This window comes from Schistocerca serialis, chromosome 9 (assembly GCF_023864345.2).
Source record: "Schistocerca serialis cubense isolate TAMUIC-IGC-003099 chromosome 9, iqSchSeri2.2, whole genome shotgun sequence".
Classification (NCBI taxonomy): domain Eukaryota; kingdom Metazoa; phylum Arthropoda; class Insecta; order Orthoptera; family Acrididae; genus Schistocerca; species Schistocerca serialis.
This window is the reverse complement of record NC_064646.1, coordinates 192,916,997-192,935,020: the sequence shown is the minus strand read 5'-3', so window position 1 is coordinate 192,935,020 and position 18,024 is coordinate 192,916,997.

The following is an 18,024-nucleotide window of genomic DNA, read 5'->3' as shown; positions in this document are numbered from 1 at the left end:
TGGTATCTACGTTACCTGCAACTTGATTTTTGTGGTTATTTGACTTCAAGTCATCCCGTATGCATACTCCAAGATATTTTATGGATGTGACTGTTTACAGTTACCGATTTTCAGTCGTCTAACCATTGGATCTTTCAGCCTGTTTATACTCAGTACGTTACATTTGTTTATTTTGAGGGCCAATAACCAAATTTTGAGGGCCAACAGCCAAACACTGCACTAAGTGTCAACCCTCTGCAGGTCTTCATGTATTCTGGTAGAATTTTCTAGCGTTGTGACCTCTCTGTATAAAACAACATAACCATTGAAAGCCTTACGGATTTTCCCATGTAAAGGGCTCACAAAACTCACTTGGAACACGCCTGAAGTTCCTGTTACGTCTGAAGATTTCTCTTTGTCGAGAAACCGAGTGAAGTGGTGCACTGGTTAGCACATTAGGCTCACTTTAGGGAGGCAGATGGTTCAAACCCGCATCAGGCCATCTAGATTTATGTTTTCCGTGATTTCCTTAAATCGCTCCAGGCAAATACCGGGATGGTTCCTTTGAAAAGGCACTGCCGATTTCCTTCCAGATTGACACAATCTACATCTACATCTACACCCATACTCCGCAAGCCACCTGACGGTGTGTGGCGGAGGGTACCTTGAGTACCTCTATCGGTTCTCCCTTCTATTCCAGTCTCGTATTCTTCGTGGAAAGAAGGATTGTCGGTATGCCTCTGTGTGGGCTCTAATCTCTCTGATTTTATCCTCATGGTCTCTTCGCGAGATATACGTAGGAGGGAGCAATATACTGCTTGACTCTTCGGTGAAGGTATGTTCTCGAAACTTTGACAAAAGCTCGTACCGAGCTACTGAGCGTCTCTCCTGCAGAGTCTTCCACTGGAGTTTATCTATCATCTCTGTAACGCTTTCGCGATTACTAAATTATCCTGTAACGAAGCGCGCTGCTCTCCGTTGGATCTTCTCTATATCTTCTATCAACCCTATCTGGTACGGATACCACACTGCTGAGCAGTATTCAAGCAGTGGGCGAACAAGCGTACTGTAACCTACTTCCTTTGTTTTCGGATTGCATTTCCTTAGGATTCTTCCAATGAATCTCAGTCTGGCATTTGCTTTACCGACGATCAACATTATATGATCATTCCATTTTAAATCACTCCTAATGCGTACTCCCAGATAATTTATGGTATTAACTGCTTCCAGTTGCTGACCTGCTATTTTGTAGCTAAATGATAAAGGATCTATCTTTCTGTGTATTCGCAGCACATTACACTTGTCTACATTGAGATTCAATTGCCATTCCCTGCACCATGCGTCAATTCGCTGCAGATCCTTCTGCATTTCAGTACAATTTTCCATTGTTACAACCTCTCGATACACAACAGCATCATCCGCAAAAAGCCTCAGTGAACTTCCGATGTCATCCACAAGGTCATTTATGTATGTTGTGAATAGCAACGGTCCTATGACACTCCCCTGCGGCACACCTGAAATCACTCTTACTTCGGAAGACTTCTCTCCATTGAGAATGACATGCTGCGTCCTGTTATCTAGGAACTCCTCAATCCAATCACACAATTGGTCTGATAGTCCATATGCTCTTACTTTGTTCATTAAACGACTCTGGGGAACTGTATCGAACGCCTTGCGGAAATCTGAGCCTCTGCTCCGTCTCGAACGACCGCGAAGTCGACGGGATGTTAAACCCGATCTTCGTCTCTTCTTCGTCGAGAACGACATGTTGTTTTCTGTTTTCTAGAAACCCTTCAACGAAATCAAGCAGTTCATCTTACATTCCGTACGCTCTTATTTTGTGTATCAGGCTGAAGTGTGGAACAGTATCGAACGCATTTAGAAAGTAAAGGAAACGGCGTGAACGTGGGTTACCGTATCTGCTGCTTTCATGGTCTCGCGGACGAACAGAACGAGGTGGATGCTACGGAATGTTTGATAGAATGGTGACTAAGACAGAACGTCGAGGGAGTAATGGTAGAAAAGAAATTAAGCTGATTATGTCCATGTTTAAGAGAAATGTCTTCATTATCCACAGTCACGGATGGGGAAGACCGGGCCGGTCGCAGCGGCCGAGCGGTTCTAGGCGCTTCAGTCTGGTACCGGGCGACCGCTACGGTCGCAGGTTCGAATCCTGCCTACGGCATGGATGTGTGGGATGTCCTTAGGTTAGTTAGGGTTAAGTAGTTCTAAGTTCTAGGGGACTGATAACCTCAGATGTTAAGTCCAATAGTGCTCAGAGCCATTTGACCCATTTTTTGTGAAAACCGGGACACATTTACTCGAACTTATTTTCCGAATTTTTAAAAATTTGCGGTTACATTTATGGTGTTTAAAGTTGTTTAGTCTGATAACACGGTTATTAAAGTATAACGTGTAGTACATACTTCTAATTCGACATTACGTTTACAGGTACAAAATAATTTTATATAGGGTCAATTCGAGTGCAAGTTTATGCACCAATCGGGACACGTTTTCTGCATATCATAGAACTCAATAATGAGTGAACAAAATACACTACTAAACATGTTTTGTTGGCTGTCTGCGTCGCGTCTGTTTGTTCTATATCGTGTCTCCCTACCACTTTCGCGCAAAAACGCTCTGAGCGTGTTTTTTAGGGAATTGACTAGTTTGAACCTGGGACCTGTTGCTGGTAAGGAGACGCCAGACCACACATGACATGTAGCATTCAGAAGGGTTCAGAGAGACTAGCGATGATATAACCAAATACTTAATGATTTCAGCGACAGCTCCACTGCACTCCCTGTAAAAGAATCTTAATACTAACTAAATTTAGTGGAAGGGGTTCAAGGCTTTCCTATTTTTAGTTAGCTGGTAAAATAACGTCGAAAAAGCAGTTAAGTTTACCATTGGAAATTTTATTCTACTCACAAAACATTGTTTATAAATTGCACTGTTGATAAAAGGAAATGTTTTAATACAGGATGGTAAAAACCAACTGCGTTTAACAAAAATGTGAACGAATATTCCCTGAATGGGTTTCCAAGTTCTACAATGGATCGAAGGATGACCTATGCTATATCACATCTATAATCTAGGTTTAAATTAAGTTTCACAAGAGAGAAAACTATCAAAATGGTCTACAGTGACCCTCAATTATCTTTAATTACTTACCTAACTTGTCGTAAATTACAGTGGGTGATGTGACTTCTCAATAACTATATAACAGAAATATCATCGCGTTTCAGATTTTTACAACAAGTGGCAAATGTGAACACCATGAGCATTAATTGACGATCGACACTAGTATTACGCAAAAACGGGGGTATAACAGATGAGACTTCTACAGTTCTGAGTGAAGCTATATGTGCTGTTATGAGGCATCGCGTGCGTTCATTACCTTTTCGGTGTTCGTCAGGAGGCGGCGAGCAGCACAGCTCCGCTCACCTCTCCGTCTCGGAAGCAACTCTCTCCTAACTTCTCCTTACTACAACTTACGAGAAGTTTAAAAAAACTATCTGGCTGTGTTTTCATCTGACCAATCAGGGTCTCAATGTTAACCTTAAGCTCCGCCTACAAAAATTCAGTCTATCCAATGAGAAACGTTATACTTTTCGTGATGGGGCAAAGTTTTTAAAGTTTGCAACGTAACAGAGACGCGAAAAAGTCTCACGCTAAAACTTGCAGCTGGGGTGGGCCTTTTAGCGTTATCGTAAGATCTATACTGTTCTTCTGGAGGGCTCTAGCTTTTAACATGGGCTGGGGGGGGGGGGGGGGGTGGTCCTAACGTAACAGAGACGCGAAAAAATCTCACGCTAAAACTTGCGGGTCGTGTGGCCCTTTTAGTGTTATCGTAAGATCTATACTGTTCTTCTGGAGGGCTCTAGCTTTTAACATTGGCTGGGGGGTGGTCCTGACGTAACAGAGACGCGAAAAAGTCTCACGCTGAAACTTGCGTGTAGTGTGGTCCTAGCGGTTAGCTGGGGACGTGGGTGTCCGTCCGTCCCTTATCGTAGGGCCTTCTATCTTAACACGGTTCTGCTCTCGGCTTCTGTTCTCGTTTCTCCGCTCGGAACTGCGTCTGTCTCACGGTGGGAAGGTATGACATGCATTTAGGCATTCTTGTGTTTGCTGTGGTATTCCATTTGCTCACTCGTTGCTCGTATTACTTTGGTTAATTTAATGTCACGATTTATTCGGAGCTATGTGACATACTACTGGATTTGCTTATCATGTCAGGGTTTTCATGGAAGGTGTTGGATTTGCACTGTAAACAAAATTACAGTCTTAATTACGCCAGGTAACACGGTAAAATACAACAACTTTACTGGTGTAAGCACCTGTTAGCCCAATATTAATTACAGGCCTAGTCATCAGAATTGTATGTTTCCTGTGCCACAATCGTATTGAGCCGAGCTTTTACATTTAAGGCACTGGAACCATCCTTTATCTCTTTTTGATTGGTTGTATCGTTTCAAGCAGTAAATACAAAGGCAGTTTCCATGCGCTTAATCAGACAACAGCAGATTATAAGAGAAAGGATGAAGAACTGGATGGATCATTCGTTGATAAGGGAGTGCTTGCTTCGAGACGCGTTGGAAGGACTAGTCTGTGAGAGGGGATTGAGAGGGAGGAGGAGATGCGAGCTAATAGATGGCATAAAGAGGAGTGGGAGGGTTAGGAGAGTTACCATGTGAAAACCTGCCTTTAGACAGAACACTAATGATGGCATCCAAGCCTATCGACGTACTTCCTCGTGCCTGTTTTTAGGAATGACTTGCCGTTATCAGTTTTTCTGACATATAATTAATTATTTGTGCCTGAGATTCTTTAGGTTCAAGTAGCTTTTTATACCTTTTATTTCCCTATGCCTTCATTCTTTTTAGAATGCGTTTCCAACTGCTGCTGTCTTGTTTACCTTAACTGGGGTATCAGATAGGACGGCAATGCAAAATATTGCGTAAACGGGCCCCAACAGAGCTGCGTGAACGTGTTCCATAGCCATGTTTGAATTAGTTTCGAAACTATAGTAGCTAATTTCAACCATTCAAATTATACATATATATTCTGTAAAGCAGAATAATTTACTATAAGCACTTCGTAGTCAGACCAAAAGTGGCGCATCGCGACCATCCGACCGCCGTGTCATCCTCCGCTGAGGAGCTGAGGATGCGATAGTAGGGGCGTGTGGTCAGCATAGCGCTCTCCCGGTCGTTATGACGGTTTTCTGTGACCAAAGCCGCTACTATTTGGTCGAGTAGCTCCTCAACTGGTACCACGAGACTGAGTGCACCCCAAAATATGGCAACAGCGCATGACGACCAGGACGATCACCCATAGAAGTGCCGGCCGCACCCAACAGTGCTTAACTTCGGTGATCTGACGGGAACCGGTGTATCCATTGAGGCAAGGCCGTTGCCAATTTACTATAAACAAACATATATTTGTCTTTTGTCAATTCAGTAAGGTGTGCTCGCCAAGAGCTTAGATATTAGAGTAACAAAATTTACTCGCCTTGCACAAAAACAATAATATGTTCTTCGTGCTAAGATATTAACTCAACTGTTACCTTGAAGATTGTGAGAGACCTTAGTAGATGGAAGTATTAATCTTCCACTGTCGGTAGCACTCTAACAAGAATGTTAGCGAGAAAAGAGCTGTGCGTGAACGTGCTGTGTGCGTAAACGTGAACTAATCACCCCTACTACGGTTAATTGATCCCTGGGATAAATTACTGCTAATACCTCTTCCCTTTTATGTCCTTTCTTTCATTGTCAGTTAACTGGGGAAATAAGCCATACAGATAATCTCTGGCGTGACTCCATGGAGGGAAGGGGTTTGTGTCAGGCGTCGCGATCGGCACGTGGTAAGCCGCGATACGTTCACGCAACAAGTGGAGCCGAAGCCGCCTTATTGGATTCTGCCGGTTTCCGCTCAAATTGGATTCGGTGGCCGCCAATACCACCAGACGTCGGTCTGTTCTGCTGCCCTGCGCGCCCCCTGCGCTAGCGAGTGTCCTGTGTGCTGGAGCAGTCAGTGACTCGTCTGCGTAGAGACTTGCGCTGATTTACGGGGACCCCTACATGAACCCAAGGAAAATCTTGAAAAGTTTGTCAGTTTACTAAACATTGTAGCTCAAATAATATGAGTTGTAAGTCTATGTATTTTAAAAGATCCTTTAGCAACATTTTGATGTATTAACCACAGTTTTTGGTCAAACATTTGATTTTCAGTTGTATTTGGTGTAGCAAGTGATGAAAAGCATGATAAATAATTATAAACTGCATAGGTACACATACGTCGAAATAAAAACAGAGTAGAAACCTGACTTTTTTCTGGCAGTTTTTGTCCTTAAAGCAGACCTCTAAAAACGTTTCTGTCATAAATTGTGTTTGAAAAAAAAGTTTTTAATTCTGTTTACATATAAATTCGGTAACTAACTCATAGTTTCCTTTTCAAAAATTTCAAATTTAAGTCATAGAAACATCCACGTTTTAGTTAAGTATGTTTTAAGGCACATCAGGATTGATGTTCATGAAACAGATGAAGTTTAGGAATTCTGATGCCTAGGTAACAAAATAATCAATGACTTCCGAAGCAAGGAGGGCATTAAAAGCAGACTAGCACTGGCAAGAAGGGCATTCCTGGCCAATAGAAGTCTTCTAGTATCAAACATAGGCCTTAATTTGATGAAGAAATTCACGTTTGGAGCACAGCACTGCATGTGAGTGAAACATGGACTGTGGGAAAACCGAAACACAAGAGAATGGAAGTGTTAGAGATGAGCTGTTTGAGGCGAATGTTGAAAATTAGGTGGACTGATAAGTTACGGAATTTGGAGGTTCTGTGCAGAATCAGAGAGGAAAGGAATATGTGGAAAATACTGACAGTGAGCGGGAATAGGATAATAGGATATCTGTTAATACATTAAGGAATGACTCCCACCGTACTAAAGATAGCTGTAGAGGGCAAAAACTGAAAAGGAAGATAGAGAATTGAATACATCCAGGAATAACTGAGGATGTAGGTTGCAAGTGCTACTCTGGGATAAAGACGTTGGCACGAGAGAGGAATTCGTGGTGGGCCTCATCAAACCAGTCAGAAGATTGATGGCTCGCCGGCCGCCGTGGACGAGCGGTTCTAGGCGCTTCAGTCCGGAACTGCGCGACTGCTACGGTCGCTGGTTCGAAGCCTGCCTCGGGCATGGATGTGTGTGGTGTCCTTAAGTTAGTTAAGTTCCAGTAGTTTTAAGTTCTAGGGGACTGATGACCTCAGATGTTAAGTCCCATAGGGCTCAGAGCCATTAGAACCATTTTTGAACTGATGGCTCAAAAAAAGAAAGAAAAAAAAACAACTACGAGCAGGTGAAGCAATTTGACAGCTACAGGGTTGGGGTTGTAGGCAATCGGGACTGTCATAACTGCCTTATATCGTTCCACAACATGACAGCTTGCACTGAATTCAGTCCCTACAACTGTCATGCAAATATAAATCGATAGCTTCGGGAGGGCCACACACAGTGCCATGCTACATTTCAATGACCAAACGCGAGTACCGCCAGGGAGGACCGGAATATTGTTTGCTGAGCCACGATTATTTGCTCAGCCACATCATGTACCTTTAGAAAGGCATAATGTTGTTTTGCAGCAAGACAGGTACGCATACGGACTGTACCACGGATTGTCAAAGCAGGGAGCATTGTTGCGTTTTCCTCTTATCCATCGACAGTGGTGCGCCCAACGACAACAATGGTTACAAGAGTGGCAACACGTCGTCTTTTCAGACGAGTCCTGTTCCCGTGTACAGCATCACTAAGGATCTGAGAAGCACCAACGTCCCCAGATTGCATTCGTCAGCGTTTAAGAGCCCAGCATCTGGTGTGATCATATATGCTGCTACCTTTGGTTCGCGTGTAAGGCAATTTGGACAGCAGCTGGTAAATTTTTAACCTGTTGAGGCCAATGTCTGCTCTATCTTCGAGATCTCCTTATATTTTTCAACAAGATAATCTATCACCGCCCGATGCAAGAGTAATGTGACCATTTTCAATAGAGAAGGTGTTCAACTGCTGCCACGCGCGGTTTTCAGATCTCTCATCCACTGAAAACAGCTGGTCACATATTACTGAGAGACTGGCACGCTATCACTCGCCAGCTTTTGGGATTCATGACCTCTGGCACTGAATTGAAACAGCAAGGAAGGTCGTGCCTACGTTTGTCAGCCAAGCTTAGTTCGTCTCGACGCCCAGCCGTAGTAGAGCTGTTGTTGCTGGCAGCTCTCTGTACTAAATTTCGCACTCTGTGCACCTGAAAGTCACCTACGAATTTAATAAAGTGTTCTTAATACTGTACTGTATACCAATAGTAAGTTAAACTTTACTATTTGCTAGCTTTTCTGATGTTGCAACGTAAATAGTCAACAGTGTAAATACAATATTTGCTTTATTCTGCAAACATAGTACCTACCTTTGAGTTCTGTAAATGGCACTAGAACCATTCAATAAATAAAGCCCCACCAATTTTTTGTCAGAATATTTTTACAATTTGGTGACAATACCGATCAACTTTTTTTTTTAACATATACTGTTTTTCTACACAGTCTCCATCAGAACCTACGGCCTTAAGCAAGCGTTGTATAAGAGAATGTATCGCTGTTGATAAAATCTCTTGACAAGTGCTCGTAAGCATTTCTGTACTGCAAGAACTACGCTCTCGTCATCTTCCTAATCTGGCCACGTGGAGAATCGTTAAGTGGCCTTAACAAGTGGAAGTCCGACGGTGCCAAATCCTGGCAATAGTATGAGTGAAGCAATGACGTCCTACACGATTTGGCGACGTGTTCCCCAGGTTCCGAGGCTTGTGTATTGGGATGTATTGTCGTGTTGAAGCAAGATTTCTTTCGGATTCTTGACAGACGAGCCCATCAGAAACGCTTCTTCAGTTCGTTCACAATCTTCACATATGCCTCCGATTTAATTTTGGCTATATATACAGCGTGATTCACGAAGATATTCAAATATTTTAATACGTTATTCTACAGGTAAAACTAAAGAAAAAAGTTAATGTAAGCATAGATTCGCCAGTGTTTAGTTACGGAGTTAGGGCTAACAAAAGATTTTGCCTGCAATTTAGCAACATGTAGCCACCGAAAAGCTCTATGAGGTTAAAGCAAGGCACGATTTCCATTCACTTTGTTGTTATTGGTCTGGTGAATCTAATAAAACATGTCCCAGGCGTGTATCTGCAGTAGTTTTTCCGAACATTCAGAGAACAAAAGATTATTACACAAGTAAACTTGTTTACTTTCATTAAGACTGTAGAAACATTTATGTCATTGTTGGCAACCGTTAGTGAGTTGTTTCACTCTTTTCCTAACCTTGAAACGAGTTAGTTTTCTGTATTGTTCGGTGAAAGAACATAATAACAACAGTGTATTTAAGTGAACCAATTAGTATCTGTTGTAATTTGTAGATTATTAATGAAATTGGGATGCCTTTCAAATTTACAGCAGAGGAATGCGCCGATATGGTGTTTATTTATGGCAAATGTGATGGTAATGCTACGGCTGTAGTAAACGAATATCGCCTATGTTATCCAACTCGCAGGATTCCGAACGCACGAACCATTGGTGGAATATTTCGAACGTTACGAGAGACAGTTTCTCTACATAGCGTTCATAATCAATACGAGCGCTTGATACGTGAAGACGATGATGAGGATATTATGGATGCGGTTCAACGCAGCCCGGGTACCAGTACACGACGTATCTCTCAACGATTAGGCACTTCACAATCTAACGTATGGCGTACACTGAAGTACAATAATCTTTACCCTTACCATAAACAAGAAGTGCTTCATTTACATCCGGGAGATCTTGCCCTTCCCTTGGAGTTGTGCACTGGTTAAATACTAATCGGAAGTTAGACAAATACATTTTATTTACTGATGAGGGACACTTTACGCTAGATGGTATAAACAATTTACATAACGAACACCTTTAGTCTGAAGCAAACCCACATGCAACAGTGCAACGCAATTTCCAGCGGCGATTTAGCATAAATGTGTGGTGTGGTGTAATCAACACACGCTTTACTGGACCATTCATTTTCCCAGGTAGTTTAACTGGAGAGACGTACTTACAATTCCTTCAAGAAGAAATGCTCCGCTTCCTCGAAGATGTTCCACTTGCTACGCGATCGCAAATGTATTTTCAACAAGACGGCACACCTTCACATTTCACCAACGCCGTTACTACCCATTTAAATAAACATTTTCCCCACAAATTGACTGGTGTGGTGCTACACGTCTGTGGCCACCCAGACGCCCGATTTAATATCAATGGATTTTTGTGTATGGGGATGGATGAAAGACATAGTTTATGAGGACAAAGTCAATACACGTGAGGCATCACTTGCTCGCATTATGAATGCAGTAGATGAAATTAAGAACATCCATGCGAAAATAAAACGAGTAACAAAATCTGTTCATACACATGCAGCTAAATGCATTGAACTCGCTGGAGACATTTTTCAACACTTATTGTGAATCTAATGTGAAATTGTATGTACACTGCACAAATTCCTTAACGTTGAGCTTCGTTTTTTTCCGGTTTAACATGAGCTCACGTGTGCTATGGTGTTAATAAAAGATTATCTGATGCATTCATACAAATGGTTCAAATGGCTCTAAGCACTATGAGACTTAACATCGGAGGTCATCACTCCCCTAGAACTTAGAACTACTTAAACCTAACTACCCTAAGGACATCACACACATCCATGCCCGAGGCAGAATTCGAGCCTGCGACCGCACATTCACACAGTTTCAAGTAACGTTATTACCATCATTTTTCCAAAATTAAATTCTCTACAACTTCTGTTGAAAACTTTGTGCAATTATCTGGACTTAAAAAAAAACAAATAGGGCCAAGTAATTAATACATTAAAAAATTTACGAAATTATTTCTTTGCTTCTCCCGGTGTTCTGGAAAACTACCGCCGATACACGTCTGGGACATGTGTTATTAGATTCAGCACATCAATAACAACAAAATAAATGGAAATCGTGCTTTACTTTAACCTTGTACAGTTTTACGATGGTTTCATATTAGCGAAGTTGCTAAATTTCAGGCAAAATCTTTTATTAGCCGTAACTCCGTAACTAAACATTTGCGGATCTATTTTTTTAAGAACTTTTTTCTTTAGTTTTACTTCTAGAATAATATATTGAAATATTTGCATATCTTCATGAATCGTCCTCTATACACGACAAACTGTCATCATGACTTTACCATCAGATGGAGCTGTCTTCAGTTTCTTCTTTTTGCCAGGAAAACCTCTCCATAAGTCTCAAATTGCTCCAACAGATAAGAAGATGTAGTTTTTTCCTTGAATCTTATGGTATGGTGCGAGGTTTCTTGGAAACCTTCTTGTGTACACCTTTGGATATCCAAGAGTCTCAATCATTGCACATTTTCTTCCAGTGCTCACTGGTAGCTGTTGATTTTTGATGTGCTGGTCTGCGCAACTAATGGCATCCGCGCAGCTCACTGTATCGGGAACAGTGGCTGTGACAGTACATTCCGAACGAAGTCGTTCATGGAGCTGCTGCACATCCTGACCTTTTAACTCATTATTCATCGCCCAGCACCGTTCAACTACATCATTACCATAGTTTCTTTTCCCACAACCAAGAATTCAGTCACAGCATATTGCCTGTAACGAGCTTTTTTGTTTGGACACCATTTTGATGGTTCACTATGAGTCTGCCAACCGTCGGATTTTTTTAAACTTCGCACACGTACAGAAGAACATCAAGTTTGAAGGACCTAAATGTTGGTTTTTCTAGATAGTATATTAACGGCTTTGAAGAAAAAAATTTGAGCATTATTATTAAACAACCGTGCTGTATTAGAAGTGTAGCTGTTTAGCACAGGTAAGAGTGATGAGCAAAGATTGGAACTTAGCCTGAATGCCTTTTTAAATCTTTAATTTCAATGTGAATCTGTGCGGTTTACATTTTTCTGATTGAAACATCGTTGCTTTATGTTCCATTTCCCGATCTTTTTTATACTAATGCTTAGTTGCCAAAATAAACAGCTTTTGTGGCCTTTTTGATTATTATTTATTATTTATTTTTTATTATTAAAAAATGAATGTCACCGTAAAAAGAGGCAACAGTGGGTAAGGGTTTCATCGCTTGTGTGTACTTGGTCACCAATCGGACCGTACCTAATTCAAAAGCAACAATGTGCACCGGAGCTTAAACGTAGTTTCCTTATTGTTCTAAATTTCTCATTCTTTCAGTTTCCACTGCGACGTTGTTGTCCAATGCAGCTACTATCGTCCAGAAATCCAGTGTTCCTTTAAGAAGTAAATTGCAAAGCTACATTAATACTATCGGATCCGAAGAATATCTATTGACGGTAAAATGCTTCTTTGCAAAATATCTCATTAATCATTGAACATCAAACAGAAATATTAAATTTCTCAGCATCTCAGTAAAACCAAGGAAAGAAATGCACTTCCTTGGCTACCGGGAAGGACAGTTGTGTACATCCAATGGCAGTTGCAATATCGAATGGAACATCAATGTTTACATTAGACATACTTAATGCTTTTATTGATGACGGAATCCCTTTATGGAAACAAAAAAATCCCATACTAACATGGTTTATGAAGTAGCATGCTGACGAATCTGGGCCCAATAGTCAAGTTTGGGAAAATGTTAATTAAATTAATGTTACTATGAAGCAATGAAAATAATCGAATATCGAGAGTTTGGTGGCCACCGTAAATGTTTAAGCTCAGAAGAATATTCCTGGTGCCAATCTGTAGCAATTCTAGACGCGTGGGGTGTCGCATTGTCCTGCTGGAATTGCCCAAGTCCGTCGGAATGCCAATGGACATGAATGGATGCAGGTGATTAGACTGGATGCTTACGTACGTATCACCTATCAGATCGTATCAAGACGTATCAGGTGTCCCACAACACTCCAGTTGCACATGTCCCACACCATTACAGAGCCTCAACTGGTCTGAACAGTCCCCTGCTGACATGCAGGGTCCATGTATTCTTGATGTTAATGTTAATGTGTATGAAATCTTATGGGTCTCAACTGCTAAGGTCATCAGTCCATAAGCTTACACACTACTTAACCTAAACTACCCTAAGGACAAACACACGCACCCATGCCTAAGGAAGAACTCGAACCTCCGCCGGGACCAGCCGCACAGTCCAGGACTGCAGCGCCTAAGACCGCTCGGGTAATCCCTCGCGGCATGGATTCTTGAGGTTGTCTCGATACCCGTACGTCCATCCGCTCGATACAATTTGAAACGAGACACGTTCCACCAGGCACATTGTTTCCAATCATCAAGAGTCCATTGTCGGTATTGATGGGCCCACGCGAGGCATAAAACTTTGTGTCGCGCGGTCATCAAGACTATACGAGTGGGCCTTCGGCTCCGAAAGGCCATATCGATGATGTTTCGTTAATCGTTCCCACGCTGACGTTTGTTGATGGCCCAGCATTGTACTCTGTAGCAGTTTGCCGGAAGGCTGCACTTCTGTCACGTCAAATGATTATCTTTAGTCCCGTCGTTGCAGAATCTTTTTTCGGGCGCAGCAATGGCGGAGATTTGATCTTTTATCGGATTCCTGATATTCACGGTACACTCGTGAAATGGCCGTACGGAAAGGCTGTGTCCCATCTCTCGTGCGACAGCTGTAGCACCACGTTCAAACTCACCTAAATCTTGATGACCTGGCATTGTAGCAGCACCAACCGATCTAACAACTGCGCCAAACACTTGTTGTCTTTTATAGGCGTTGACGAACGCAGCGCGGCATTCTGCCTGTTTACGTATCTGTGTGTTTGAACACTCATGCCTGTAACACTTTCTTTGGCGCTTCAGTGCAGTACAAAAATATAAAACACCTGTGGTGTCATAGAGTGATACCACCCTCTCTGGCGTCTCACAGTTAGCAATGGCAACGCACATTTCCGACAGACGCCGATAGCATTCGCGCAGGCGCCTGATGGACCCAATGATGCGCACCCGCTGTGCCATGCCGTCAGCAGCTCCGACTAAGAAAGCCGTCTGCTGCCGCGATATAGGATGGCCGGCGGCAGCTACATGGCCCAGTCTCAGTAGCAGTCTTCGACATTCTTCAGTCTTAGTCTGCCTTTGACAGATCGCTAACGCGTTAGCAGCGGGAGCTTCACACTGCACGACGCATGTTTGCTTTTTATAATAGCTGGACAGGCGTTCTTGAGCAAAGTTTTTTCACAACGCTTGAAGGAAGCTCTAAATCAAGTAAAAATTCTGCTTGCTGTATTTATATGTTCGCTAAACATTTCCGCTCCTGTCAGGCTTCCCTACGACGACAGCTGGTGCATCTCTCTTTCCCGTTGTATAAAAAAGTAGTACACAACAACAACATGATGTTAACATGAATAAGCTGATTGTTTGAATAATGCACTCTAGTAAATAAATAGGCATAATGTAATGCTTTCCTAAATTGAATTTTCCCCCTAATTTAAGTTATACTTAATGCCTTTTTGCTTGCCTATTTTACTGATAATGCCTAAACATACAGTCTCCGGTAATGAGTGTAGTGTATTTGTGTTGATGAAGAGCGGAACGAGAGTGTGAAACACCGCGCCGGAATATAATTCTTCTTCATTTGTAAGCCAATGGTTGCCTTTGACGTCTGCATTCGTCGAATCACCATCTGTATCGATGTTTCGCAGCTCGTGGTCTCGTGGTAGCGTTCTCGCTTCCCGAACACGGGGTCTCGGATTCAATTCCCGGCGGGGTCAGGCATTATCACCTGACTCGAGATGACTGTGTGTTGTTGTGTCGTCTTCTTCATCATCATTCACCCCATTACGGTCGGAGGAAGGCAATGACAAGCCACCTCCGCTAGGACCTTGCCTAGTACAACGGTGCGGGTCTCCCGCATCGTCCTCTACTCTCTGTCAAGGAGTATGGGACTTCATCATCATCGATATTACCCACTTATGGCGTACTGCAGAGAAGTACGAAGCAAAAGAACGTTAGTGCATAACCTGGTGATCAGGATGTACACCCTATCAGTTCTCACCCCTTTGCCGACAAAGTACTGATTACTTGTTTCTAGTTCGAGCGAGATATCGCTAGGTCGATCACATCGCAAAGAGTGTGCTATAGCGTCGTCACATACGTGGGCAGGTTTGCTCTCCTTTTAGTGCCGGGGAGAAGGATTGGTGACCTGCTGTGCTTTACAACACCAGCACGTGTGCTACACACTACTGCGAGAGGGGGTACCCGCCACACGAGCTGCAGCTGGGGCAGGGGTTGGAGGGTGTGCGAGAAGGGATGGAGAGCACACGAGTTGGGCTCCCCGCCCCACCAGCTGGTATCGACACTGAACGCTCTCGGCCTCGGGCGACCAATACGGCTTTTCACGAGTCCGGCTCAGCAGACACGTGGTGAGTTTCCTGTGCTGCCACGAAATACTGCCGAATCATTCCACAACAGAAACATTCATGGAACACTAGTAGATACCTACCGACTGCTGTATTTAGGAAAATTTCTAATAATGTAACTTCCGCATATCGAGAATACTTTTGTTGTGTTGGCTGAAGAGCCAACACCGTGTTACTAGAGGAGGCCGAAATGCACGCGTTTTAGCTCACGCAGGCTGGCGTGAGGAGGGAAGGATTATACTGACGTGAGGTCTGGAACATGACAAGGAATTAGAATTCAGAAAGCGGACGTAGCTAGTTGATACTTAACTTTAATCCACTTATGATGAACGTTGCTCTTGACGGTACATGATTCACAATATCAATATCAATAGTAACTGAATATGGTGCCTTGCTAGGTCGTAGCTAATGACGTAGCTGAAGGCTATGCTAAACTGTCGTCTCTGCAAATCAGAGCGTATGTAGTCAGTGAACCATTGATAGCAAAGTCGGCTGTACAACTGGGCTAGGAAGTCTCTCTAGACTAAACCTGCAGTGTGGCGGCGCTCGGTCTGCAATTCACTGATAGTGGCGACACGCGGGTCCGACGTATACTAACGGACCGCGGCCGATTTAAAGGCTACAACCTAGAATGTGTGGTGTCTGGCGGTGACACCACAACTTTATTCAAACATCTTATTCCCAATAAATTTTATTTTAGGTGTAGACTTCGAAATTTATGTCTTTCATTTTGGTATTGTAGCTTTGGTGTAAATGAGATCCACTATACGGGGCTTGCCGTACCTGGTTGCCATGGGATCGGAAGGACTGGAACGAAGGGTTAGTGAATATCATTCGTGGCACAAACAAATTTTAAAATACATTTATTGAACAAGCAACTATCAAATCAGTTAAAGTAATAGGCTTTTCACAACAGTGATCGTATGGAATGACAGAAATGGGTCTCAAATATAGAATGATCAAAGTGCTTTTCATATCAATAACAAAACCAATTCTTTGATTTAAAACAATTCTTAAAGGAAAATTCTAAAAGGTTAACACTTGCGTAAGCAACTAGTGTTCTTGACATTTTCTTGAGAAAAATCACTGAAAACCAGTTTTCAGTTTAGATAAGTACTGCTTGCGAATAAGCCGCTCAATGGCTAGTAACATGCCCCGACGTCACCCAAACTTTCAGGACGTCTTACAAAAATTCACCCCAGTACACAGGCTCCACCTCTCTAAAACATAAACACCAACAGATCACATACACGAACAATTACAGCCATTACTGGACCCCTTCCCATGTCCAGTTGGCTTTAAATGACAACAAACAACGAAAGCCCGAAGGTCGGCAACATTTCTTAAGCTCCAGACCGGGACAAAACAATTATTTCAGAAGATATGACGAAGATATTTACAACGACAAGGGTCCGACTCTAAACATTACGAGACCCCGTAATGACAGAATTAATTTAACACTCACACGTGACAAGGGCGAAACGGAATAATAACTGTTTCAAAATGTATTACCTCATCAAACAAAGGCCAGCTTAAAGATCGGCGTCACATTAACTCAGAAAGTGAGATCACAGCATTAATAATTAACTGGGAAACAAGCAGTTCGTTTCACAATTTTTATGACTGAGAATTGCACTACAGACCAGAAACCCTTATTAATTCTTGTCAACGTTTACAATATTAAATGGTGCCATAAGCGCTGGACAGCCAACAAGGCAACACAAGCAAATAGTTCATTGAAAGCATTAAAGCATCTGTTAATTACTTTGTACGAATCCTAGTAAGGCGGCATGCACAACAACTGTAAGTCGGCTGTTTATGTTTTCTTATTGGCAACGTTACGTAGCGCTCTGTATGAAAATCACTGGCTGTGCTGTGTGTAGTCTGCGGCTAGTTTGCATTGTTGTCTGCCATTGTAGTGTTGGGCAGCAGGATGTGAACAGCGCGTAGCGTTGCGCAGTTGGAGGTGAGCCGCCAGTAGTGGTGGATGTAGGGAGAGAGATGGCGGAGTTCTGAAATTTGTAAGACTGGATGTCATGAACTGCTATATATATTATGACTTTTGAACACTATTGAGGTAAATACATTGTTTGTTCTCTATCAAAATCTTTCATTTGCTAACTATACCTATCAGTAGTTAGTGCCTTCAGTAGTTTGAATCTTTTATTTAGCTGGCAGTAGTGGCACTCGCTGTATTGCAGTAGTTCGAGTAACGAAGATTTTTGTGAGGTAAGTGATTTGTGAAAGGTATAGGTTAATGTTAGTCAGGGCCATTCTTTTGTAGGGATTTTTTGAAAGTCAGATTGCGTTGCGCCAAAAAATATTGTGTGTCATTTTAAGCACAGTCTTGTATAATTTTTCTAAGGGGACGTTTCATATGTCGACCCTTAGCCGAGGATACCTCACTGGAATCTTCTGATTTTTTTTCTTGTAGTTTGTGTAATTAGTGTAGCTTTTGTTTATTGCTAGCGCGTAATTATAGAGAGAATTTCCTTTGTAGTTGTAGTTTTTCATTGTTGTACAGTAAAACAGTTGGGGCATGCATGTAGATTTGCAGCAAGTATTTCGCAGCTG